We start from the raw sequence: 26901 nt of genomic DNA on the forward strand, positions 1-26901 counted from the left end.
CAGCTATAGGGCCCACTGCAGAGAGATTCCAGTGGCTCCTTGCTGGAAATACCAAGCCCAGGACTTTCAGTGGATATGGTTCTGTGTCTCCTGGGTTATCACTCATCCCCTGGGGCTAGGGTACAGCTTCCTTAATTATACACCTCCAAGTCTGAGTAAATAAAGGCTGGGTTTCCCCAGCCATGCACTCTGCAAGCCTGTCCTGGAGCCCAGGCATAGGGAGAGGTCCCCTGGACACCTTCCCCAAGCCATGGTCCGTGCTCCTGCCATACATGTATTGCATGTCAGGGCTTCTCTTATGAGGGTCAGTCCCGAAAGGCCACAGTATGGCTTTGCAGCCCCAGCTTTGCCCCTTGGGGCCTCCATCCCCAAATCCCAGCCTGCTGAACAGCTTCCATGTTTTGCTGCTTAGCACAAGGCTGTATCCAGATGGATTTCCCCAGGCACGGAAAGTCCACCAACTCCTTGGTCAACTTCCTCCAATTGCTTGGGATTTAATTCGTCTGATTTCCATGACAGACAGCTGGTGTGACTCACCTGTCTCAGAAACCAACAGCAACTGGTTCCTTAAGCTCTGATAAGAACAGAATTCAAATGTTTTTGTAATGACCGCACGTGACCCAGGAGTGGAAGGAAGCTGGATTGCACACACAGCATTGCAGAAGAGGTGTGGAAAAGCCCAGAGGGGCACTGCAGGCCGAAACACCAAAACAGAGGAGATAAGCATGCTGCAGCTCACAGCAACTACAGGGAGACCTGCTTACCTCAAAACAAAACAGCTGAATCACCGACAGGATTCAGTTCCTTCATTTGTACTGCAAAAAATGAGCCATCAGTTGGTGTGCAGCCAGGGAGCTGTGTGGGGTGGGGGGCAGTGGGGCACGGTGTCAGTGAGGGTGGGCTGGGATCAGCCCCTCATCCTTTGGGACACGGAGGAGGGGAAGATGTGCGATCACAGCGAACGACCGAGTGTGGAGTTTTGCAAAATCCTGCCATTCTAACGGCTGCTGAAAATGAAAAGGTGGTTCAGCAGTGGTGGGGGTGGGGTGCAGAGCTTGCAGAGCTCGGTGTAAACGCGGTGAGCCCTCACGAGAGGGCAGCAGAGACAGAACCTCAGCAGCATTCCCAAGGCAGCGCCCCGCTGCGTGCCGGACACGCGGATACCGAAGTGCAGCCGCAGGAGATGCTGAGGATGCGTTCAGTGCCCTGTGACAGCTGGCTTGGTGGGAATCCGAATGTGTGCGTGGGGTGTGACCCAGCAAAATGGAGACAGGGAGCTCTTCAATACGACGTCCCCATCGCCAGGGGTGGGTGAGCTGGGATGTGTGGCAATGCAGATGTAACAGAGGCCGCCTTCAGCCAACTTCCAGGCCAACCATCAGCAGCCAAACACCGTAAATTCACTGCAGGGCTGGTGACTTGAATGAGCTAAATACAACCAGAATGTTACATGCTTGGTCTGCTGTGCAAAGCCTAGCATCCCACGTCGTGACCCCCAGATCCATCTGTGATAAGGACAGGGCCCATCCTGGCCGAGGGTTGAAGGAGTGCACAGGAGTGCACATCCCTGCTGCACAGCCCTGCTGTAGCAGCTCCCAGGCGTGCACACCACCGTGGCTGTTTAGAGCTACAAGCACCAGCTCCAGCTGAGTTTGCAGGGGGTGGGACAGCCTGCAGGATGGACTGCAGGGGAGTGTGTGGTACTGTGGAGGGATGACGTGGCTGTGCGCAGTCTCAGAGCAGCGCATCCAGGCAGGCTCTGGATGTGGGGCATGCCAGGACACAGTCCTGTGTTTGCATTCCTAGCCTTGTGCAGGGCTTGCGACTCCTGGGAGCTGCTTTTTTTTTGCAGGAGAGCCCCCTGCAGCCCAGCTCTGTGGCCTTCTTGGTCCACACAACATTTCCAGTCCTTCTTCTACCCCTCCTTCCTCCAAACCCTCTCCTTTCCCAGGGCTCTTTGAGCCACCTCAGCTCTCCTCCTGCTGCCCTGGACATCCCCAGTCCCACTGGCACGGGGACCTTTGCTCCAGCATGCATCCCTGCTGGTAAAATCTGTTGGCCTTTAAAGCAAACTGCATTCAGATGTGCACTGGGGGCAGCTCCTGGGACATTCCTGCCCTGTGGCCTTGCCTGGGAGTGTGGTACATGTGCTATCCCAACCCAGTCTGACATTATGCATGATAACGTTCCCATGCCCAGCAGCATTTATTTTAGTGCTACAGATACATCCTGTGGGACCAGGCACACTGTGAGACACAGCACTCCAAAAATGCTCCAAGAGGGCTTTGCCTGCCCCGTGTCCCCAACCCCCGGTGTGCCCCTGCCCCCATGCCCAACCTGAGTGGGCACAGCGGCTCATCCCCCAGCGGCTCAGTGTTTTTTCCCAGTGGAGAATGCTAGCAGGGACACACTCTCTGGCACTAAGAGGAGCTGCGTGGCAGCTTTTTCATTCTGCCCAAGGCTGGGGCACAAGGGGTAGCAATGCTGGTGCATGCAGAGGCGTGCCACAGGAATTATAAACACAGCTGCTTTCATTAGACACATTATTCACCCTCTGGCTCGCTCTAATCCAGCCTGTCAGACTGATGATGTCTCAGGAGCACAGTGGAGAAAATATTAACACGCCTTTCTGTAGCTGGGTTGCACGGCCTCAGCACAGCACTGCGTGCTGTGATGAGCAGGGGAACCTGACGAATCTGCTGCAAATACGACTGTGAGAGAGGACAAAAGTAAAGGGAAGTGACGAATAATCAGAAAAGCAACGGACAACCTGGTGAAGACACCTCTGGGTCCGTGCCTCTGCTTGCATTAAAGAGCCAACCTGCAGCGAAGGGTTTGGGAACGGATGGAAGGACGTGTTCCCTCAGCACAAAAATAGTGACAGTGCTTTACGTGAGATGGAATTTGGGGTGCTGACCCTCGCGCAGTGTTTCCTTCAAACCTGGCTGAGGAAGGAGGCTGTGGGGGCAGCAGGGGTTGGTGCTGACAGCAGCTGGGGATGCAGAGGTGAGCAGAGGTAGCGTTGGTTGCGGAGCAGCGGCCATAGAATCACAGACTGATTTGGGTCAGAAGGAACATGGAGGGGCTCTGAGGTACGTGTGAGGGTGTGAGGACATGGGGTACCTGCAGTAACGTGGGACAAGGCAGGGCTGTGAGGTGCAGCACGAGGACACAGCCGGGCCCTGTGATACACGGGGCACCAGGGAGCCTTTCTTTGTCAGGGAGATGCTCCCCTCCCTTAGCCATCTCTGCGGCTCTGCGCTGGGCTCTCTCAATAAATTCCCTGTCCTTCTTGAACTGAGGGGCCCAGATTTGGACACGATATTCCAGAAACGCTCTCACCAGGGCAGAGTAGAGGGGGAGGAGAACCTCTCTCTCCCTTCCAACACATCCAGGATGCCGTTGGCCTTCTTGGCCACAAGGGCACAGTGCTGGCTCCAGGTCGTCCTTCTGCCAGCATCCCCAGCTCCATTTCCCCCACGCTGCTCTCCAGCAGCTCAGCCCCCAGCCTATGCTGGTACCTGGGGCTCTCCTTGCCCAGATACAAGAATCACAGAATCACAGAATGGCCAGGGTTGGAAGGGACCTCAAGGATCACGAAGCTCCAACCCCCTGCCACATGCAGGGCCACCAACCTCCACATTTCATACCAGCCCAGGCTGCCCAGGGCCCCATCCAACCTGGCCTTGAACACCTCCAGGGATGGACGGGGCATCCACAGCCTCTCCGGGCAGCTGTTCCAGCACCTCACCACTCTCTCTGTCAAGAACTTCCCCCTGACATCCAACCTCAATCTCCCCTCCCTCAACTTCAAACCATTTCCCCTTGTCCTGCTGTTATCTCCCCTTTCAAAGAGTTGATTCCCCTCCTGTCTGTAGGCTCCCTTTAGGTACTGAAAGGCTGCAATGAGGTCACCCCACAGCCTTCTTTTCTCCAGGCTGAACAAGCCCAGCTTCCTCAGCCTGTCTTCATAGGGGAGGTGCTGCAGCCCCCTGATCATCTTTGTGGCTCCTCTGCACCCTCTCCAACAGCTCCTGTCTTTCTTGTACTGGGGGCTCCAGACCTGGACACAGTACTGCAGATGGGGCCTCACAAGAGCAGAGTAGAGGGGAACAATCACCTCCCTGTCCCTGATAGCCACCCTTCTGCTGATGGAGCCCAGGATCCCATTTGCCTTAGAGCCACAAGAGCACACTGCTGGCTCATGTTGAGTTTTTCATCCATCAGGACCCCCAGGTCCTTCTCCACAGGGCTGCTCTCAAGGACCGCTCCTTCCAGTCTGTGAGTCTTCCAGACTCCACATTGCCCTTCTTCTATTTCACTCGATTTCTCCCCGCCCAACTCTCCAACCCGTCCACGTCTCATCGGATGGCAGCACAGCCACGGCCCCGAGGACGCGGCTCCGAGCGTCACCCGGACAGCAGGACCCCGAGGCACAGGGGCCGCACAGACACACGGCAGGGCCGCACGGCACCTCGGCCGGGATCCCCCGCCGGCCGGCAGCTGTCGCTTTAAGAGCTGCGAGGCCGCCGCCCCCGCCCGCCCGGCCCGGCAGGGGCCGTGATGCAGCGCGTCCGCCCGCCCGCCGCTGCCGCTTCGGCTCTCAGGTAAGCGCCGCCGCCGCCGCCGCCGCCGCCGCCGCCGCCGCGCTCGGCCCCACCCCGCACCGCCACCACCGGGGGAGGCGCTGCCCGGGGCGGCCGCTCCGCCCCTCCCGTCCCGTCCCGGCGCTGCAGGGCGGGGTGCGGGGCCGGTTCCGCCGCGGGCCGTTGGCGGGCCGTGGGAGCTCGGAGGGTCCCGGGTGCCGTGCGGGGGGTGTTGTTAACCCTCACCTCCCTGAGCTGCTTTTTGCTCACCGAGGTGCTGCGGGGTGGTGGTTTCGTTAGCGTGCTTCTTCCTTTTCTTTAACTTTTTGTTTTGCTTCTTTTTAGGAAAGAGGATTCCAGTTTTTCCCCCTCTTTCTCTCTTTTTTTCCCCCTCTTTCTCTCTTTTTTTCCCCCTCTTTCTCTCTTTTTTTCCCCCTCTTTCTCTCTTTCTTCCCCCTCTTTCTCTCTTTTTTTCCCCCTCTTTCTCTCTTTTTTTCCCCCTCTTTCTCTCTTTTTTCCCCCTCTTTCTCTCTTTTTTCCCCCTCTTTCTCTCTTTTTTCCCCCTCTTTCTCTCTTTTTTCCCCCTCTTTCTCTCTTTTTTCCCCCTCTTTCTCTCTTTTTTCCCCCTCTTTCTCTCTTTTTTCCCCCTCTTTCTCTCTTTTTTCCCCCTCTTTCTCTCTTTTTTCCCCCTCTTTCTCTCTTTTTTCCCCCTCTCTCTTTCTCTCTTTTTTCCCCCTCTCTCTTTCTCTCTTTTTTCCCCCTCTCTCTTTCTCTCTTTTTTCCCCCTCTCTCTTTCTCTCTTTTTTCCCCCTCTCTCTTTCTCTCTTTTTTCCCCCTCTCTCTTTCTCTCTTTTTTCCCCCTCTCTCTTTTCTCTCTTTTTTCCCCCTCTCTCTTTTCTCTCTTTTTTCCCCCTCTCTCTTTTCTCTCTTTTTTCCCCCTCTCTCTTTTCTCTCTTTTTTCCCCCTCTCTCTTTTCTCTCTTTTTTCCCCCTCTCTCTTTTCTCTCTTTTTTCCCCCTCTCTCTTTTCTCTCTTTTTTCCCCCTCTCTCTTTTCTCTCTTTTTTCCCCCTCTCTCTTTTCTCTCTTTTTTCCCCCTCTCTCTTTTCTCTCTTTTTTCCCCCTCTCTCTTTTCTCTCTTTTTTCCCCCTCTCTCTTTTCTCTCTTTTTTCCCCCTCTCTCTTTTCTCTCTTTTTTCCCCCTCTCTCTTTTCTCTCTTTTTTCCCCCTCTCTCTTTTCTCTCTTTTTTCCCCCTCTCTCTTTTCTCTCTTTTTTCCCCCTCTCTCTTTTCTCTCTTTTTTCCCCCTCTCTCTTTTCTCTCTTTTTTCCCCCTCTCTCTTTTCTCTCTTTTTTCCCCCTCTCTCTTTTCTCTCTTTTTTCCCCCTCTCTCTTTTCTCTCTTTTTTCCCCCTCTCTCTTTTCTCTCTTTTTTCCCCCTCTCTCTTTTCTCTCTTTTTTCCCCCTCTCTCTTTTCTCTCTTTTTTCCCCCTCTCTCTTTTCTCTCTTTTTTCCCCCTCTCTCTTTTCTCTCTTTTTTCCCCCTCTCTCTTTTCTCTCTTTTTTCCCCCTCTCTCTTTTCTCTCTTTTTTCCCCCTCTCTCTTTTCTCTCTTTTTTCCCCCTCTCTCTTTTCTCTCTTTTTCCCCCTCTCTCTTTTCTCTCTTTTTTCCCCCTCTCTCTTTTCTCTCTTTTTTCCCCCTCTCTCTTTTCTCTCTTTTTTCCCCCTCTCTCTTTTCTCTCTTTTTTCCCCCTCTCTCTTTTCTCTCTTTTTTCCCCCTCTCTCTTTCCTCTCTCTCCTTTTCTCCCTTTTCCTTTTTCTTGCAGTAGTTTTCTGTGGGAAAGCTCTCCTTTTGTTTGGCTCCCACTGTCTGATGCTCGGTGTGAGTTTGCTGCATTGGCTGCCCATAACTCCGTGCCCAGCCTTTATTCCCCTGGCAGATCTGAGCCCCTCCAGCCTGGGGGGGACACTGTGGGTCCGGATAAAACAGGAGTGCCTGTGGCTGCAGCGTGTTGGCTTCTGCATTGGAATCCTTTAAACCTGAAGGGAAAGGGAAAGAAAATTCTGGGCCCTTTGCTGGAGGGCCCAGAAAGGGAAAAGTGTGTTGTACCAAGAGGTTTGTTTTCACTGCTTCCTGTATTTCTCTGAGGCTGAAGAATACAATGCTTTGAAATGCTTCAGTGTCAAATGCTGAGCTCTTCCCTTTTAACGGAATCTGTTGGAAAAAGAGAGGAAAAAGTTCTGACCAACAGAGCAGTTCTGCCCACGGGGCTGATGTGTGTGTAATGCAGGAAGGGCAGCTCTGCAGGACCAGCAGCGATGCTCCTGTGCGTTGTTCTTCCTGCCCTGCACTTGGTCTGTAGCCCTGGCCATGGGGAAGCTTCAAGCACAGGTTTGTGGTGAGAGAGAGATCCAAAAAGAGCCAGAACAGGGCGTGATTGAGAGCTGCGATCTGTGCTGAGAGCAGGATGCTCCAAGTGTGGGGCTGGCAGGTGAGGTTCGGGTTGTTCCTTGGATTGTAGTAAGTGGCTGTTTGTGTCCTCCGCTCCTCAACAACCGCTGTGGAGGGAATGGCAGAAAGTCTCTTGGCTTCCCGGAGATGGGCAGCTCTCACCTGGAATTCATGGGTGAAATGGGGCCTGGCGGGGTGATCTCTGCTCCTGCAGCTCTGCACCGCCTGCTGCTTTCCTCCTCCTCGAGTAACTTGGTAGTGGTTGAAGCGCTCAGGAAGCATTTGGAGCCTTGAGCTCCTTCAGGTGGGAAAGCAGTGCAGAGAGCTGCGTGTCTGGGGATGTGCTCAGGGAATGGTGCAGCTGAGCCACACTGTGCTCAGAAGCTCTCACCGTGGATGCTCTGAGCCGCTCTGAGAGCAGAGCAGTGAGGGGCATGGGAGGAGAGACTTGGGTACCCAGGAAGAGGCAAGAATGATGCAAAAGATCTGACTTAAAGCACTTAATGCTCAGCAGCACTGAGGCTGCACACACCAGCAGGATCAGCTCAGGTTCTGTGTGAGCCCTGAGGTGGAACTGGCTGCTTTGTTCTCTTCTCCAAGTGTTCTGCCATCCCCTTGGGCTCTCTGTATGTGCTTGCCAAACATGTCCTGTGCTGCTCATAAGCTCCAGCTGTTTCTGCAGGTTCCCAGTTACTGCGTGGTTGCTCTTACTGTGTTTCTTTTAATGGCTATAAACTGATTTCTCAAAAGGAGTCAGAACTGGAGCTGAAAAGTCGCATTTTCTTCTTTCCCTTCTGATTTGCTTGAGAAGCTGCACCGTGGGATATAGCAGCTGAGCTTGTGGTTGTCTCCTCTTCCCCTCTCCTGCCTTGAGTTGACAGAGAGGTGGTTTTGCAGGGACCTGGGCATCTGTGCTCCACCTGAGCGATGTACTTTGCCTTTAGTGGTTGATGGATGTTTGGGGTGGTGTTTGCTCTTAATCCTATAAATTTAGGAACTTGGCCGAGGCATAGAAAGCTTGAAGGAAGCTTTTTCTCTCGTGATGCTTTATGTAACCAGAACGTTTGCACTCAAACAGAGCTATGGGTCTTTTTAGAAACCACAGGGCAAAAAGCTTCTTTAGGGCAGTCCTTCAAATCTGTATAAGATTGAGTCACACTTGGAGCCAAAGGTGCCATCACTGACCAAAGGGTTGCACTGTGGCTCTGCCCTCCTGCACTGTGCAGAGCAAAGCCTCAGTGGTTCTCATGTGGGTTAGGATCAGGGTGGTTCTCGTGGTTGAAGTGTAATCCTGCTGGGAGATAGCAAGTAGCTTTGGTGAAGATAAATGGAGAGAGAGCCCAGTGTGCTTACCTTGATGCCTTGCATTTATGGTAGTGAATGCATGTTGCCTTTCCACTCTAATCTTTGCTTCCTTCTGCTTGTTTCGTAACAGTTACTTTTGCAAGTTGAACGGCAAATAGGTGCTGGAAGTAGTGAATAATCACTTCCCTTGGAATAATCCTGCACTGAGCAGAGCCAAGGATTCCTCATGATCTCTTGCTAGAGACAAGCTGACTTTTTTTTCCCCTTCCTGTATGCTCTGTTGAACACTGGAGAGTGACTTCTATCCAAGAATTTAAAAGAAAACCTTCCAAAGTCCTAATGGCCAACGAAGGGCAGCATGGAAAGGGCTGCCTGGGGGCTGCTGCTGGGAGCAGCTGATGCAGGGTGGGACAGCAGTGGTGGAAGTGATGGAAGTCAGACTGCAGCTCTGAGTTTGTGCTCTGTGGTGCTGATGTGGTGCCGCTGCAGTGCTGCTTCAGGAACACAGTGCAGCTGGCCCAGCAGGGACCAACCAGGAGTGAAAGGTGGGAATCAGCTGCTGTGCTGCTTCTCCCACTTGTTGTACTTCTCACCTTCCCCCCTCCAAGGGCTTCACCAAAACAAAAACCTCGTGGGGATGTGGCACAGGGAGGAGCGTGGAGTTCATGGATGTTCCTGGAGCTTCATTGCAAGTGTAGGTAGAGTTGTTCTGCATCACTTTAAACAGCTTCAGGGTGAAGTCTGCTTTCTAGAGACCTTGTTGTTCTCTCACTTCTCTGCAGAACTCCTCTTTTCCTTGCGAGGATTTGTGTGATAACTGTGGGGAGATGCTCATGTGCAGGTCCAGAAGCACAGAAAACACATCCATGTTACTGCTATTCCCTCTTTAATAGTTTTCTTTCTTTTCCGGATGATGTTCAACTTGCAGCTCTGAGGTTTCTTTTGTGCTCTACCAGTGCTTGCTTAAAATGAGAGTTTGCACAGATCCATGAGTGCATCCTGCAGAGCAGCAGAATGTGATGCTGCAGTTAGGTGCTGGCAGGCTGTCTCACTGCCTGCAGTTGTGTGGGAGGAAAAATGGCTGCCTGGTTGTGTGACCCCAGTGGGGAGAAGAGCAGCTGGGGTTTAACAAACTGGTTAGAACTGTGTAGGCCCCCCAAATTCTCTCGAGACATCTCTGCTTTCCTAGAAGCTTCCTTTAACAAGCTGATTTCTCAGGCTGATTGCTTGCAGATGAGATCATGCAGTGTGTTTTGCAGGGAAAGAATCTGAACTTAGACTGGCGAGCCAGAAAGTTTTAACACACAAGTCACATGCCCAGCGTCCTCATGGCACATACAAAACACCAGAGACTGTGAAAGCATCCATCTCAGGGCAGCTCTGTGCTCCAAAAAGAGCTTTCTGAATACACAGCACGCCAAGGGATGCTCTTGAGCGCCGGGTCCTGTTGCTCAGACAGCAGCAGGAGAGAGCAAGGAAGTATTTCATCTTTCCTTAGCTCTGTTTCTCTCTTTAGTGCGTGTGGTGCTGGGATAAGCCCAAGCAAGGGAAGGCTCTCATCTGCCTTAATTCCACAGACGCTTTTCTGCTGGCATCGGCAAAGGAATTTGTGTAGGATTGATGGTATTTTTACTGCTAATGCATCAGAACTTACTCAACAGTGAAAACTTGATGGCAGCGTTCTGCTGCGGAGGATCCCACAGATCTCTGGCCCTCGCAGAAGGGATGCTGTTTTCCATTTCTCTTGACGGCAGCTGGGCTGAAGGTGTCCTTCATAGAAAAGCCTTTTCTTCCAAAATCATCACAGCCATAGTTGAAGAATGTTGTGACTTCTGCAAAGCTGTTGTAGGGTGATGGTGGGTGTGTGCTGCCAGCAGATGGGAATAAGCTGAGTTTGGATGGCGGCAGCTTTAAGGACAAGCTGTTCTCTCAGGCAAGGTGGGAAGGCACCCTTCTGATCCCAGGGCCTCTCTGGGCCTGACATGACTTCTTCTTCCAAATCAAGGAATTACTTATACAAAACCCTTTGATTTTTGGGAGGGTGTTACTGATGTTGGTGATGGAAATAGGAGATGAGGGGAGCCACTTTTGTTCTAAAAAGGAAAAAGGGGAGTTAGGCTATTGTAGCAGAAATGCTGAGTCAGGGCCTGAAGCAGAGATTGAGCACCTGGTGGGAAGGCAGGGCCAACCCAGGGGAGCTCAGCTGCATGCAGTGCACCTGAATGACTGGAAGGAGTGGAGCCAGGATCCATCCTTTCCCAGACCTCATTTAAGGGTTGGTGGAGGTGAGGACATCTCTGGCTGCAGATCCCTGCCTACCTGAGGCCTTCCAAAGGTAAGAAGCTCTTTTCCTTCATTTTTGCATCTGCAGCTGCTGCATTTGGGCTCATTCTCATTTGCTGTAGTCAAAGACTTTGCCACCCCGCTGTTATCATCCCATTATAGCATTACACCTATGCAGGGAAACTTTCAGTCCTAAACCTGGGATCTGCCCACGTGTTGCTCCCAAATGGGATCCTGCAGGTTGGTGCCCAGGCTGGCTGCTCTCCTGGGGCTGGCTGGAGGTGATGGTCTCTGCCCTGAGCAGCGCTGCCTACACCTTGTTGTGTCTGTGGAGCTCCTAAAGCTGCAGCCCTCTCAGAGCTAATGCTCACAGAATGCGTGAGCAATGCATTAAACTGGGTGGAGTTGTACCAGAATTTGGACTTGGGCCTGTCTGCTCCTCGTGCAGCAGCTCTCTGGGTGTTTGCCTGGACGAGCTCCTGGCGCAGATGATGCTCTCCTGACCTGAGCTGACTTTCCTCTCTTGATGCTTGGGTACCGTGCCCAAATCTGACAGTAATGCTGTGCAGCACAGAGCTCCAGGTGTTGGGTGAACCTGAAATGAGTCCATTGCTGTCAGGGGATGACAGGGTGGTGGTGGTGGCTTCGTACCATGGGGGATGGAGGAGAGGGTGAGAAGACAAGGAGAGGGAGGGATGAAGTCAACCGTTGTGCTCCTTCCCCAGGATTGTCGTACGTTCCGAGCCTGCCAGCTGCAATTTGGAAGGCAGAAGAATAGGGTGGGGTATTTTCTTCCAACCAGATGAATTGACGCAGTGAAAATGAAAAGCTAGTTGAGTTTCTCTGGGAATAGCATTTAAGGTGCAAAAAACATCCCACCCATCAGTAATGGAGAGCTGCAGGAGATTGCGAATACAGAGACAGAGCTCACAGAGCACAATGGCTTTTCAGCTTTCTTTTTGCTTGAAGGATGGGAACCTGGGCACGTTCTGCTGCCAGTATTGTTTGGTAGTGGTTGCAGTCCTTTGTGTTGCTTCTTACTGAGAGTTAAACTCACCAAACTTCAGGTTTCATCATCCATCTGTATTGTTGCTGTGTTATTTCACTTGAGCTTGTTTGTTTACACACACACACACACACACAAACTGTAGCAGAAATAGCTGGAGTATAGACATTCTCTAAATGTCAGCCTGTAGTGAGTGCCTTCCAGTGAGCTCAGGGCTGTTCCCCAGTTCCTGACAAGCTGTCACATTTCCATGCATGGTAACGTGAGCTTTCAGGAATGCTGCTTTCATTTCTTTGTTTGTAGTGGGGCTGAGCTGGGGGTGCGTGTGAGAATATGTGTGGTGTGAGCCTGCAGTGCCATGTTATTGTTTGGGATGAGGTGTTGGCCATGTGTGCTGTGATTCAGCTGTGGGAGAGAGCAGCAGCAGCGCCAGCCATGCAGCAAGCTGCTCTGCTGGATGTGGGTCCCAATGCTGTAAGCTCATCCCATGCACTTTGTTCTGGAGAGCGTGTGTTTTACGTTTCTCTGGACTGTGATGAACATCATTCAAATATCCCTCCTCTTCCCATCACTTTGATGCCATCTATCTGTACAGCTAGCAGCAATCTTCTGTTTTCTTCCATGTTTTGGAACAGTGCAGGCAGGGCCTCGTGCAGACGTGCTCCTTCACCCGAGGACTGATTCTCTGTGATTAGCAGTGGCGTTTTTTGACCTCATCCCAATGCTGGAAGGACAATGAATAGCAGCAGTACTTCTGAGACGTCCCCAGAGCACGAACTGAGTGGGAAAGGATTTCTTTCAAAATTGCTGCAAGCTTCTTGAGAGCTGCTGGCTGCCTGGCTTTTCGCTTGGAAGTCTTGTAAGCTTTTGTGTTTGAGTACATAGCTGAAGTTAATTGCCAAGAAGAAATCTCTTATGGAGGGTGCTAATTCCTCTAAGGACAGGCTGACGCAGTGTGCTGACCCTGCCTGAGACCTCTGCAGTGCATCACAGCACGGAAACTGGTGTGCCAGTATCCCTGCCAGCACACAAATAGCCCTTGTGTCGTCCCCATCAACCAAGCTTTAGCACAACCTGCAAAGATCTCTTCGGAGAAACTCAATGTGAGTTTTTCCTGCAAGTATTGGCAACAATTCTGCATCATCTCTGTCTCTATCACAGAAATGTGGGAGCCCTGGTTGGAGAGGGCATCTGGAGGTCTTCAGCCCAACCTCCTGCTCGAGGTGGGACCATCTCCAGCATGTGATTGTCTCAGCCATGGCTGTGTCTGGTTGAGACTTGAAAATGCATGGGCAGGGCTCAGGGTGCTGTGCCGGATCAGCTTTTGTTTGCTTTTCCTTGAGCTGCACCTACTGCACCACCCTAAGTGTGGGTTTAGGTTTGGATTACCTCATCCTGCAGGTTTCAAAACATTTCAGTGAACTGTTAGGAAATGTCCCAATAGGGCTAATAGTGTGTAATGGGTCTGAATCCTTCTGTCTTTTCAGCGCTAGCATGGGAAATATGAGCTGATCCAAGTGCTGTTTCTACTGAGTCCTGTGTGAGGTGGTTTCCTCGTGTTTGCACGGGCTATTGCAGATGCAGCAGCGCTTGCAGGACACGTCCCATTGCTCAGATGAGCATGAGGGTGTTTTCTATGCAGCATCAGTTCTGGGATGTGCCCAGATGGGATGAAGGCTTGGCACAGGATGGCACTGTGACCATTCCCTGCCCTGGGGCCACACGTGGGATCCGCGTGGGCCAGCTGTGAACCCAGGCTGAGGCCACCCATACACAAGGCATGTTGTTGCCTTTCATCTGCCCTTCCCAGCCCCTCGCAGTGGGAGGGGAGTGTTTTCTCCAGAGTCCACGTTCCGGTCAGAAAAACACGGGGTCACGAGTCGAGCCTGCCTGCTGGAGCACCCATCTGAGCACCCACTGCGTCCTGGTGCTAATGAGAGCAGGATGGCTCTCAACATCTGAGAAATAAGCTTGCCTCCTGAAATGCCACAAACTTCAGAGAGGCGATGATGGGCAGGCAGTGAGGCCAGAGCAGGGGCCTCAGTGTCATCTGGGCTGGGCTGCTTTCTTTGCACAAAGCTGGGGATTGCAACACCCCTGCGCTGCCTTGGGCTGGGATGCCTTGTTCTGAAGGGGATGGGTGCTGGGGTGAAAACATCCTGAGCCTCTGCTGCTGAGCTGAAATGGGGCCACGGCCTGCATCTGCCATCCCCTTGTTGTGGGGAGGCCTGAAACAGCCTATGTGCTCACAGCATTAAAATGAGAGCTCTGCAAGCTGCTGCGGTCATCACGCTGTCCTCTGCTGTGCACTGGCTGGGGCTGTGTGTGGTGGTCCTGTTTGAGTGTTGTAGTGCTGTGCATGGCTCCAATCTCTGCCTTGTGCCATGTGGTGAGACCTACTTGGTGTCTCAGCCCTTCTAAGCTGCTCACTGAAAGCCTTCCCAGGCCTTTTGCTCACGTACCAGGCAGTGAAAAGGGCTGGGAGCATTGGCTCCTGTGACCTCCTGTGGTCTGAAGGCGGTGGTCCTTGCTGAGGAATTGCAGCAATGCGGCACTGCTGTTGTCAGCTGCTGTCTGCATGCTGGCTTGAGCCACAAGTGCAGAGGGCAGGTTTGGGGTCATGTGGCCGGAGGGTCCTGGAACAACAGCTACAAACACAAAAGCAAGAAGCTGGCTTTGCCTGACAGCTCTTGTTCTGACCTGCCTTCTGTACACCAGGAAGTGCTACGGGGGTCTGTGCTGTAAGAGCAGTAATGACGGTGCTGCCAGGAGCTGCGCACAGTTCTGCAGGCTCCGTGTTCCCTGCTGGGAAAAGCATCCCACGTGCTGCTGCTCTTTGCTGAGGCTTAATCTGTGCTTGTGGTTTTCTGGGCCTCTCTGCTTGTCTTTTCTGGGGAAAAAATCTCCAGTGAAGGCAGCTTGTTAGCTGTTCTAGGTCTGGAATACACGCTCAAATGTTGGTCTTCCTGGTGCAACCTGCACAACAGAGATTCACGTGGGGTGACCTCTGGGAGAGAGCAGCAGACGTAGAGCAGTGTTGCTGTAGGTGAGGTAGGGCTTGGCTTGGGAGCTGTGCAGCTTCACCATCATCTCTCCCTGCGCTTTCCTTCTAGCTCCAAACTCACTGCAGAGCTGGAAGGCAGAAAGAGCAGCGTGCTGCAACAGGGAAGAACGTGTGTGAACATTGCTCGGAGTTGTGCTATGGGATGCTGGAGGGCACGTGGCCCACTGTGCGAGGCTGGAGATGTCCCACTTGGGCAGGTCCCGTGTCCAGGGATAGGGAGGAATGGCTGATTGCAGATAATGTTTTTCTGTGCTCCTTTCTGACAGTTCAGCTGGTGTGGATGGCCAAGGGAAAGTGTTTACAAACGTCTGTGCTGAGCACTGCGGTATGCCAGGAGTTTACTCTTCGTCTGGGTGACGTCTTTGCTGGGCCTTTGTCAGTACAACTACAGCTAAGCTGATCTCGCCCTCCTTGTTCTGACCTGCAGGTGTAAGTCAGCACAACTTGCCTTCTCTCTGCTCTCATTCCCATCTCTGAGACAACCCAAAACGTAACAGCTGAGGAATGTGCTTACAAACAGAGCAAATAGAAGGCTGCGAGGTGCTGCTGGTTGAAACTGAACTGATAGCATTACAGCTCCAAGCGAGAGAGGTTTTGGGGGCTAGGGAGGAGGAGTCCCTCCTTCACTCACTCCCTTTCCAGCCGTTCTTTTCCCTGGGTGCCAAAGTGGTACTGAGTCCTCTTCTGCTCCATGTCCCAGCAGAGACCATCATCTGAGAAATGAGCCTTTAAGTGTTCCCTCCAATCCCTATTCTCTTCTGTGCTGTTTGGGACCACACGGGGCTGAGTATGGCAAGAGTCTGTCCCACGTCAGGCATCTGCATGTCACCACGTGCACTGCCTTGTCCTACCATGGAGCTGTGTTACACCTCTGGGCAGCGTGTCATCTATCACTGTGCTCTGACAGTATTTTTAGAGGGTGTTTCGCACACCTCCCACTTTCCCTCCCTGCTGTGCCAAGTTCTGCTCTGCCTCCCTCCCTTCCCAGGTGCATGGCTGGAGGCAGTGTGTGCTGTGCTGAAGGCTGATAGCAGCAGAGCGTGGCTGAGCAGCCCTGGGGGGCTGGGCATGGGCTGTGAGCAGAGCACTTGTGCAACAGGCTCCTCCACTGCACCAGAAGGGCCTGGGGAGGTGAAGGGGGGGAGCTGGCTTCCACTGCCTCTCCCTGAAAGAATAAATGGTGTTAATGCAGCAGGTCCGACCTCTGTGGTGGGACTGTCCCTGCTGTGCAGCCCCCTCATCCCTGCTCAGCCAGAGATGCTCTTCTGGCCTTCATTTCTGCAATGTGATTGTGTGGCTTTTCTTTCTTGGGAGCTTTGTGCACCATGAAAAGGGATCTGCTGGGTTATTCAACACTGTCAGTCTGTCTTCAGCTGCTTATTAAGTTGCTTTTCCTTTAGCACCAGTGTCTTTTCACTCACTTCTCCTGGTGCCACCTGATGGTGCAGCAGCCAAGGAAGCTTCCTGATTTCAGTGCTCCAGTTCACCAGCCATGAATTTCAAATCTCTGCTTTGTTGCTTGGACTCCCCAAAGTATTGATGTTATTTTTAAACACCAGAAGCAAAAGCTGCTTTTAAGCCTGCTGAAACATGCCCAAGTTGTAAATAATTAACAGCACTTTCAAAGCTATTATTTTTATTATTATTATTTTGAGAGTGCTTTTTATCTCTTCTGATAATGTTCCTGAAATGTGTCTGGGTTGCAGGGTACCGCATGGGCACCTCCAAAGCAGCCAAATTGCACCGCAGTAGAATAAACAAGTTGGTGTCTAAACTTGTGTGTGGAATGTAAGTATCTGCTGTTGGGTCTTCATCTGCTCATTGGTCTGATCTTTGCTGAAGCCAAACGCAATCCGTTGGAGGCCTGGCCTGCACTGGTTCTGCTTCCTTGCAGTTTGGAAACCTGCTCGTGCTGCAGAAAACTCTGTGCAAAACCAAAACAGGGTCTGTTGATGTTATTTCTAGTCCTTTGAGAAAGATGACTTACCGGTCACATGTGCTGTATGAGGTCATTAGGAAGCCTCTCAAATACACAATTTGAGAACAGATGATGCCATGGCAGAAGTATGCTCCCTCTGCGATGCGAGATGCAGAGCTCGCTGAAATGCTTGAGTTTCTAATAGCTTTGAGTGGGATCTGTTATCGTGCATATTTGGGCTCATTCCAGTGGAAAAAAAGCACTGTTTTCTGCTTTGCTCTACGCCTAGGATTGATTAGCGAATGCACACGGTGGAATAAAGTTACATTTCAGAGGGCATCCAGCAGAGAGGCTGTTGCTGTGCTGGAGGCGAGCGAGTCCAAGTGCCAGCTCAGCAGATTTCTTAGCAGTGCTTTGTGCTCCGCGGCACCGGCTGTCCGCTGGGAAGGCAGTGCTGCACATTGTTGGGTCCTTGCTCCTCCCAGCCATGTGGGGGTTTGCCAGACTGTTAGTGTTGCTTCTGTGATGGGTGTCTGCTTTATGATGCTGCTATTGGGGTCTGTCCTGGATTGCTTGCTCTGGATTCCCAGAGCTGCCTTCTGCTGCTCACTGCTGTCTGTCATCCAGCAGGGATGCTGTTGGTCCCAGCTTGGTCCACGAGCACTGCTGATGGGGCAGACGTCCTTATTCTGGCAGAAGGGTGCATCCTGCGTGTTTGATCTGAATCAGTTGTACTCACTTGAGGTAGGGCTTCCCAGGCACAGAGGCATCTCGTGTCTGTGCTTCTCCAGCTATTGCTGGTCATGTGCTTCTGCCCCAAAATGTGTGAGCCCTAGTGATTGTCCCATCATCTGGGCTGATAATACACTAAGATGTGGGAAAACTTCCCAAGGGGGAGAAAAAAGTAAATCATTTTTGCAGTACAGAAGTGAATTGTGTAGCTGAGACAGGGCAAGGAGGCAGGGAGGAAAACAGAGCGTGGAAGCATCTGACTTGCCCATGTGACATGCATCTCAACTCAGAGCTGTTTTCCAGTTCAGATCTGCTGTGGGCACAGCATGGCTGATGTTTCTCTAGAGCACATAGCCCTGTTGCTTTCAGTCCTGCTTTTAGAGGTACGTGGGGCAGGGGTCTGATCATGCAGTGCCAGCAGCACGCCGTGCAGCTCTATTTCTCCAAGCATTCCATCACAGCAGTGTCCCCTTCCCCTGGTGCTGTGCTGGTCCCTGCTGTTCCTGCAGACCCCAGTCCTGGGCTCGTGGAAGAGCACGGGGATAGGGATGCTGATGCTGTTAGTGTTCCTTGTGCTGGTTTCAAACAGGCTGTGGAGGAGCGGTGTGTTGCCGAGTAGTTTTGCTGCCCCTGCAGAACCTCAGCAACGTCACCTGCCAGTGAGGGTCCTGTAGGGATCCCCCCAGGTGCTGCCAGGTATTGATTTTTTTATTAGCTCTATTCATCCTGTATTTCTAAAAGAAAAGGAGGCAAATGCAGGATCCGCAGACCTTGCCGTGCCGGCCCAGGGGAGCAGCAGGGCTGTGCTCTGTGCTGAAGATCCTCCTGCCCTGCATTTATCGCTTCCAGGACAGACTCCAGCAGCAAACCCCAGGACCGAGGAGTTCTGTGGCTGCGGTCTCCCTTTCAGCTGCATTTAATAAGTGACGAGTTGCACCTTTGCTTTTTACCTCCCCCCACGGACAGCCGGGGCCGCTGAAGGATTCTGAGCGCGTTGCAATGACAGCCGTGTCTTTTCTTTCTTCCTGTCCGCGTTAAACAAGAAGGTGCAAGCTGGCAGCGCGGGGCCCGGCCTGCCTCTGAGACTACACGGGCCCTGCTTCCTGAGCAGGAGAGCTGCTTTATGTTGTGGTTTTACTAAATGAATTCAAAGCTTGGCCTTCCTCCAGCCCGAGCCCGGGCCGAATGCCAGCAGAGCAGCCCCTGGGGAGAGCGCCGGAGCGAGGAGGGGCCGGCGGGACAGGGAAGAGCGGAGGAATCCGAGGAGGCAGATCCGCCTCGCCGACGAGCTCCCTTCCCATCTGCTCGGCCGGCAGTCGCCATAGGAACCGCGCTGACAGAGGCAGGGCCGTCCCTCGAGCCCGTCCGTGTGCGCGGAGGGAGGGAGCGGGGAGGAGCTCGTGGAGTTTGAACACATCGTGCGTGCTGGTGCGGAGCCGCAAGGAATGTCGGCGGGGCGGCCCGGCTCGGGCCGTGGGGCGCGGAGGACGCGTTGCGGTCGTTCCCCGCTCTCGGCGGCCCCCGAGGGACGCAGGTGGGTGGGCGGCCGGCCGGGCGGATCGCAGCGCTGTGCTCGCAGCCCGCCGGCGCCGAGCCCCGCTTTCCTTTCCGTGGGGATTCGCGGGGCCGGAGTCGGGTTTGCAGCCGTTGTGCCCGCAGGAAGGGTTTGGGGGAGCCGGGCTCCCTGCCGCTCCCGACGGCACCCGGTGGCACGTCGGGGTCCTGGCAGCTTGGGTGCTGCTGCCGCTCGCGTCCTGGCGGGGGTTCGCTGCGGGACTTTCCGGCGGCAGCCGTTCCGGATAAGTGCGATTACTTCCCTGGTAAACCCCTTTTTCCAGGTGCTGAGAACTTTCCCAAACGGCCCCGTTCCCACCGCGGAGCCTTGCAGGGTTGCTCTCCGCTCCGCGGGTTTTTATTTAATAGTTTGGCTGAAATTCCATCCGCTCTTTGTGTGCTGCAGAGAGCGACGCGTTCGCGGGGCTTCTGTCCTTTCAAACAAGAAGCGGATAGAGCCGCTCTCTGCATGAAGCTGCTCAAGGCTGCGCAGACACAAAGCTCCAACAGGGAGATGCAGGAGCCAGGCAGAGAACAGCCCGACCTGCAGCACAGAGCTCTGTGCTGGCCTTAATTACAGCTTTGCTTATACCTGCCTGGGTGAGGGCTTGCAGCCAGCAAACCCTGCCCGTTGCTGTGCTGGTGGAACCACAGCTGTTCTTACTGTGGAGATCCACTGCCCGTGTTGCATTGAATGAGTCCTGTGCTGCTTTGTGGCAGCGCGTCCCGGAGGCGTAACGTGTGTGCTGTGGAATTTCATTCCCTCAATTTTAATTTGCTGGTTTTAATTTCAGTCCGCTATGGAAAAGAGGTAAATGGGATCCTCTCTTTGGTCTAGACATTGTCATTTTGTGTATTTTATTGCCCGTATTTCTCACTGCCTCAAACAATGCGGGACTTTTCCTACACCTCCCTGCCTTCCCTAATCTTATGACTTCTGTGATCTCCTCTTTCTGGTTTGTCTTGAAAAAGATTCCATCAGGCCCTGCCATGCTGCCTTTCCATGGCTGTGAAATGCTGCGAGATCTTTCTCAGTGTCCTTGTTTTGCTTTGTTTACAAACAAACCATTTGGTTTGATTGCTTGAAGTACATTGCGGTAAGCAGGGATGCTCTCTGAACTCTCTTCAGTCATGCTAGGCATTTTGCTGGAACACTGAGTTAATTAACATTTCATCTCCATGTGCAAGAAGTTAAACTTTATCTTTTAGAGCTGTTCCAGTAAATAGCACACCTTGCAGAACGCAGAGCTGCCTGAAAATCCTTGCTGGCTCTCTGGGCTTGCAGCAGAGATTCGGCTCACCCCAAAGCTTTGCCCCTCTCTGCTCCTGTTTTTGCTGGGCACTTCCCCAGTTTAACTTGAAAAGCACTTTGTAGTAAACACAGCTCACTGAGCAGTGTGCAGCCAGGCTTCCCCTGCTCTGCCCTCCGAAGAAGTGAGCTGTGCTGTGGAGCTGCCTGCGCCCATGGAATGCAGTTGGTGATAACAACCTGTGCTTCTTGCTGTTGGAAAAGCTTGCTCCAGCTTGCTCTCTGTAAACGTGTGGCACAGCTCGCTTTTCACCTTGGTAAAAGCTTTGAGGGAAGAGGACAGCAGTGCTGTCATGATGAGGTCAGTGACAGGTGCACGGAAATTTCTTTTTCTGAATGAAGGGACGTTTTTACAGAACCCATAGAATGCAGCATTTGGTAGTGCTAGCGTTGCTGCGGTGCTCTGATGTAAACTGGGTTGCCAGCTGAACGAGTAGAAGTTCCAGCGTAGAGTTTGTTTTCCTTTCCACTGAACCATCTCCTAGTGCTTGGCTCCCACCCTCGCACAGCCCAACCAGCAGCTCTCAGCTCAGGGCTGGATGCTCCACGCTGCTCTGCACGTTGTTTGCTTCCCTTCTGCTTTTGCAAAGAGGCTGCTTGGCCTGGACGACTTTTAAAAGGGATCTGGATGGAGCAATCTGCGTGGAAGCGTAGGTAGGGAGCTGTGACTGTGAGCTGGCTTTTCTGGAAGGGAGCAGTTAATAGAGAAAACTAATTACAACTGAAAAAAACACAAATGTAGCTCGGGGCAGTGAGAAGTACTTTGATGTCTGTGTGGATGTGTGTAGATATGCCCTGGTGCATCACCCAGCTGGTGGGTAGAGCACGCCGATGGTGTTTGGATGGGAGGACTCGGCACTGCTTTGCCATCCACGTGAGCTCTCCCTTCCCTTGTAGCTGTGCTCAGATGGCACCGTCCCAGTTTCCATTCGGCCGATCCATGTTCTGTTGATGAGGTTGATTTACAAAGTGCCACCCGATAGCTCCCAAAAATAGAAGCCAGTGGGAGCACGATCTGTGCTGTGCAACATGGCTGCTGCCATACCCCGGCCTCTGGGATGAGTTCTGCTGCTCCGGTACATCTTCAGGGAAGACAGAGTGCAACTGAAGCCTGGAACCTCAGTCCGTGGAGTCTTTTAAACCCTGGCTGGCCAAAGCCTTGCACTGCTGCTCCGAGCTTGGTGCTAACCCTGCACCAGGAGCTCATCCAGCCCCAACAGCTCTGTGCCTCCGTAACCTGAGCTCCTTCTGAGTGTGAGTTTGAGCACTGTTAAGTAAAAGGTTATGGCGGAGCCCCTTGAGAACGGGGAGGGAGGAAGGTGGTTTAGATTGAGTGCTCTTAATACTCCATCTGTCATCTGTGTGGTTAACATGTCATATAAATGGTTGCTATGTGAGCCTCGGAGCGGGAGATGGTGGGTCTGGGAGGAACGTTGTGAGCTTGTAGCTGCTGTGCTTTAAAGATTGTTTAAAGGAGAAAAAAAAAAAGTAAACAGCCTCGAAAAAGAGGAGGAATTAAAAAAACCTGTAGAGAAACACAAGTGTAAGGAATAGAGGAGAGCTGTGTGAGTGCCACTGTGGGTTCTGCGTAGGAAGGAAGCTGTGGTAAGGGACGAAGTGATGCCTTTGCTTGGGCAACAGGAGATGGTCAGAGCCTTCTGTTCGTGCCCATCATCTGTTCTCCTGCCATCCAGCATTGCAGTATGGTGAACTGCATTTCCTTGTCTCTGGCTCTACCTCTATGTTTTCTATTTTGGCTTGGTTAACTTGATGGGTTGTGTTGCATTTGTTCACTGATGCTTAAATCTGGTGTGTGAGGAAGGGCTCTGAGCAGTTTCCCAAACTGAGGACACCCCATTGCTGTGGAATCAGCCCACAGCAAGAGGGAAATGCTGGAACGTTTGGGGTGTCATACTTGCCCAAACCTTCACACTTCTCCTGGGCTGCAGCTGAGGCTGCCCTTTGTGCTTGGGGCCGTGAGCTGATCCTTCTCCAAATGTTGTATATCTACATGCAAGTGCCTGGGATATGATTTTTTTTTTTCCTAAAATCTTGCAGAGTTGTTGCTTTCTTTTCCCCCAGCAGTCTCATCAGGTCTTTGGCTGTGCTGTGGAAAGGCTCAGGCCCTCACCAGCTTCTTGAGAGCCCCGTCACCCACCTACAGGTACACAAAGCATACCAGACCTCCACAGTCTTCTGCCACAGTGCCCTCTGTGCTGTCCCCATCCCTACCCCACGTGCCACTCTGCAGCACTGTTGGTCACTGAATGAATCCCACACACTCTCTGCTAGTGGTACATCTCCAAATGCCACCTTGAAGATCACACTGAAGCTACTCAGTTTTTCTAGGCCTTCTTACCTTATGCATCCTGATAAACCCCAACCCCTTTCCCTGAAGCCTGGTTGTTGTCACTCACAGCCATGTGGAGCCTGGCCATGCCTTGTGTTCCCTGCTGCACTCCTGATGCTGCCACGTGGTTCTGGTCTCCCTGGCCACCTCCCCTTGGTCCCTTGCATGAGGACCTTGCTGGCGTGCCCAATTTCCCCTTAGTGTCCAGTCTCCGTGGTGCTTGGTCTGTCCTGGTCCCACCTGTGAGTCACACAAAGGCTTCTCCTTGTGTTATATCCAGGGCTGGCTGCAAGGACTGCTCTTCAGGTTTGCTTATGGGAAAACTTGTCACCTGCTTCTCACGGGGCCCAGGACACTGTTATGGGGCTGCTGCCATCTGGTGCTGGGGTGGGTGGCCTTCTTTTCAGGCCAGGGATCCTGATGTAACTTGTGTATTTTCCAATCTAATGGCAGCTGGCTTAGCTAGAAGATATTGCCTTTCCTTATGACATTTGTTCCTATGTGCTCTTAGTGTGATGCCAGCTGAGTTGTGAGGGCGAATATTTGTTATTGATAAACAGGAGCTTATAGGGAGGAGGTGATTGGAACTCCTTCTGCTAAGCATTTTCATCAGCACGTTTGGTTTGGTCAGGACTGGGGCTGCATGGGCTTGTGTGTGCTCCAGAGGTGGACTGTTGGGGTGTCCAATTAATTTTGAGGCAACAGAAAAGCCCCACCATTGTTCTGGAGCCCTTGAAATGGCAATCACACCTCCCTGCCTCCTTCTTCAGGCTTCAGATATTGCCCCATTTAGTGGCTTTGCTGCTTCCTCCTTGAGTGCCTTTAGGGCTGCTAGGATGTAATGTCCAGTCATCCTGACCGTTCCTGAACCCCCTCTGGGGATATTTCAGTTCTGGATAGATCCTCCTGTTACACAGCATGCAGAAATGGATGCACACCCATGAGCCTTGGTCATGACCATGAAATACCTTGGCACAGATGCTGGGCATCTTTAATGGGATGCCTGCAACGAACCCGAAGGTCCCGCTCCAAGGTAACGATCTGCAAAGGAACCAGTTAAAACAAATGGCAGTTTCAGTCAGGATCTAAAGAGGCTTGCAAACATGCCAGACCTCCGTAATGGATCTCTGGAGGGAGAATAGTGCCTGGAGGAGCTCCAAGTCCCACCTTCTTCATGCAGATAGCTACAGAACAGCTCCCTCCTGCGCTCAGTGTGCTTGCAGGGCACGCAGGGAGCTGGGCATGGTGAGCTGTGTTGTTGGAGAGCTGCACTGGGTGTTCAGACACAGTATCTGCTGGCTATGTTGGGAAAAAAGCTGCCCTCCATTGCATTTCTCAGTGAGTTTTTCAGCAACTAGATATTTTTTTTTTTCCACTCTCACAATGATTGTAACAGGATTTTATTCTCCTGCAGCCAGCTGTTAGCAATTAGCAACTTGATCCATTCAGTCTGAGGACAGAGTTTAACACTTTCTTGCCACTGTGAGGATGTTGCTAATCCTGTTTGTGCTGGTCTGGGGCTTGTGCTGTGGTGTTGGCACTCTGTGTACATGTGCAGGTCAGGAGGAGAAGCACCATAAACCCAGGGACTACAATGCAGCTGAAAGAGCTTGAGGAAAAGTGAGTTGTCAACCCAGGAAAAAAGAAAGTCATTAGGAAGATGATTTCCAAGCAGTTTGCACAGAGGCTTGTATTTTGTAGTGTATTCCAGTGTGCTCTAGCACATGGAAGCGTGCAGTTTGGAAATCAAATCTATTACCAGCTGAGATTTAGCCTCAGCAGAAATCAGCATCAGTAGTTGTTCAAACAGCAGTTCCCAGGATGAAGAGCTTCAGAGTGGAGCCGAGGTTCCTCTAAATTATGAGATGAGTGGAAAAACATCCTGGATTCTTGCTCAAGGCACCAACGGCTGCAGCAGGGCTCGAGAAGATGAGTGATGCTGCTTGCACAGTGGTGGTCCAGGACCAGGAGCTAAGTGTGCTTGGAAGAAAAAATTCAGTGCACACTGAACCCAGCTGCTGGGATCTCCACGTAAGGTTCATCTGCTGGAAGTATTCCTTCACTGCCAGATACAAAGGTGAGCATTCTTCTCATTTAACCGTGGCCATCAGGGAGGGATGAGCCTTGTCCAAGCCAAGCTTTGTCTTCTGTCTGCCATCAATGGTGAAGGATGCATCCCAGAAGGATTCATCTTACCTATTTTGGACCCTCTTTGGGTAAGGGAATGGAAGCAGAGGTCTCTAGGCCAAATGGAGCTTTCATAGGCACAGAACTGCAGGCAGGTGAGCTCTACAGCCAGCTCTGAAACTTTCTTAATGTATTTCCTGGAGACCAGGCTGGCTGCTATGGTCACATCTTCCAGTTTCAGCTTGCTGTTCCCTTAAGACATGCTGGTTTTTACATGACCTGCTGAGCTCCACGTGCCCCTGGAAAGGCCCTGGTCTGTGGGATGGGGTCGGAGAGGCAACCCATGTGCTGTCCCAGCCCATGCTGTTCCTCCTGCACTGGCTGCTGGCTCATGCCAGGAGCTGGCATGCTGGTCAGGCATTTCTGCATGCTTTCTCTTGCTCTCCCCAATTCCCTCTTCCCTCTTGTTGTCTCTGATATACTGATCACTGTGTTCAGGTGGAGGTATGACAGCGTGGCTAGATGGATGATTATATAATAGGTTTGATTTGGGACATGTGATCTTTAGGTAAATGAGCACCTGAATGATGTGTTTGTTCTGTACCTGGTCGAAATAGATAATTTTGGATGCTGCTGCTCTGTGTGTTGCGTGTCACATGTATTATATTGCAGGGATAATTGTGGCCATTGTTGTGACTTGAGAGGGTGACAACCTCAGCACAGCTCAGTAAGAAGGCAAGTCCTTATTCTGAGACTCAGTACCTCTCAGTGCCTGTCACTCAGACAGAGAGCCGAAGCATTTGGATGCTTAAGATCACATTTGGGATTGCTCTGATTCCTTTTTTTTTTTTTTTTTTTTTTTGCCTCAGCAGGGGGCTCTTGTCCTCACCTGACAGTGGGCAATGTCTATTTCAGTGCTCTTTGGCAGTTAACCCTGGGTGACTTTGAGGACCTTTCCAGAGTGTTGTGGTGGGAGCTGGCCCCTGTCTCCACAGATGTCTCATCCTTTCCTGCTGGCTGGGCTGTCCTCGTGTTCTGAAGGGGGTGATGAGGATGTGGAGCATCTGTGTGCTTGTCCTCTGCCAGCTGAGGGCTCCTGTACAGTTGGCAGCTGTTAAACCTCCAGCTGAGAGGCCACCTGGGAGATGTCTCTAAGTTGCTGTTCTCCTGCCAGGACCCCCTCAGGACCTGGCAGCTCTGTTACTGTGTGGGGACACACACAGGGAGGGAGCATCCCCAGCCCAAGCTGCACCCACAGGGCACCCCAAACCCCTCCCAGCAGTTCTCTGCTGCGTCTCCATCTCAGGCAGTGCCCTTGCAGTTGTGAGGTTTTTGCCTCTTGCTCATATTGTCACGTTGCTGGGCACAGCACCCATCATTAATTCCCCCTCCTGCACCACATTTGGCTTTCCCAGGAAGGCCCCTAGCTTGGGGTTCAGACTCACAGCTATTCTCTCTGATGGAGTGAATCCAGCAAGGACAATGGCCAATAGCAAATCCTTAGGAAGGAGAATAAAAACAGGGCAAGCCTCAGTGATTCTAACCCTGATTTAGCTGCTGGGCGTCTAGCAATGTGCAGCTGGGGGATTTCCTGAGCCAAAGGTTTTACCTTCAGCTTTAGGAACCAGTGGTGCATCTTTGTTGTGAATAAAGCCAATTGTTTGGGTATCCACGGCAACTTTAGGCTGTGAGTTGAGTGGCTTAGTTATGTGGGGTGGGAAAAACCATCTTTTGTTAGAAATCTCTGAGCTAATGGCATCTGATGCTCTGCCATTCCTAAACATGTGTATGTGCTGGCATGGTGACGATCTCTTCCTTTCATTAACAAATCCTATCACTCAAATTTTGCCTTTTTAATAGCACTCTGAGGGTTCTTTGGCAAATATTCCTTGGCTCTGGCAACTTTTAATTTATTGGTTTGTTCTCTTTTCTTCTATTCTAACGTTCAAGTTCAAGACAAACCCTCTGACCTGCCATCTCTAAAGCAGTCTTCTGGGATGGGAACTTCCCGAGGCAGTTTGTAATGACTGTGGACACAAAGAATCAATGTAACCTCACTGATAACACCTTAAGAAACACAAGGTCATGCTGTGGCTTTCCACTGAAATTGCCAGAGTTTAAGCCCTTTGCTATTTTTCTCATTTCCAAGCAGGAAATTAAGCGTACTTGCATGTGTGAGTGCACACGCTCTGTTGGCAGCAACGTGGACACGAAGGGAGAGATT

The 26901-nt window shown here is 52.0% G+C and overlaps 1 protein-coding gene across 4 annotated transcripts in view; it reads left to right on the forward strand.

Moving 5' to 3' along the window:
* The first annotated feature begins 4511 nt into the window (after window positions 1–4511).
* The window catches only part of LOC116234157 (discoidin domain-containing receptor 2-like), a 52200-nt gene continuing 29810 nt past the window's right edge, over window positions 4512–26901 (forward strand). The window contains exon 1 of one of the 4 annotated variants that reach the window (XM_090121347.1): window positions 4512–4607. The gene's annotated coding sequence lies outside the window, so the exon portion shown is untranslated. Of the gene's footprint in view, window positions 4608–18083; window positions 18872–19367; window positions 21455–26901 lie in introns of those variants that run through there. The other 3 variants (XM_090121349.1, XM_031601549.2, XM_090121348.1) reach the window with 3 other exon arrangements.

This window comes from Phasianus colchicus, chromosome 19 (assembly GCF_987193195.1).
Source record: "Phasianus colchicus chromosome 19, bPhaCol1.hap1.1, whole genome shotgun sequence".
NCBI classification, from domain to species: Eukaryota; Metazoa; Chordata; class Aves; order Galliformes; family Phasianidae; genus Phasianus; species Phasianus colchicus.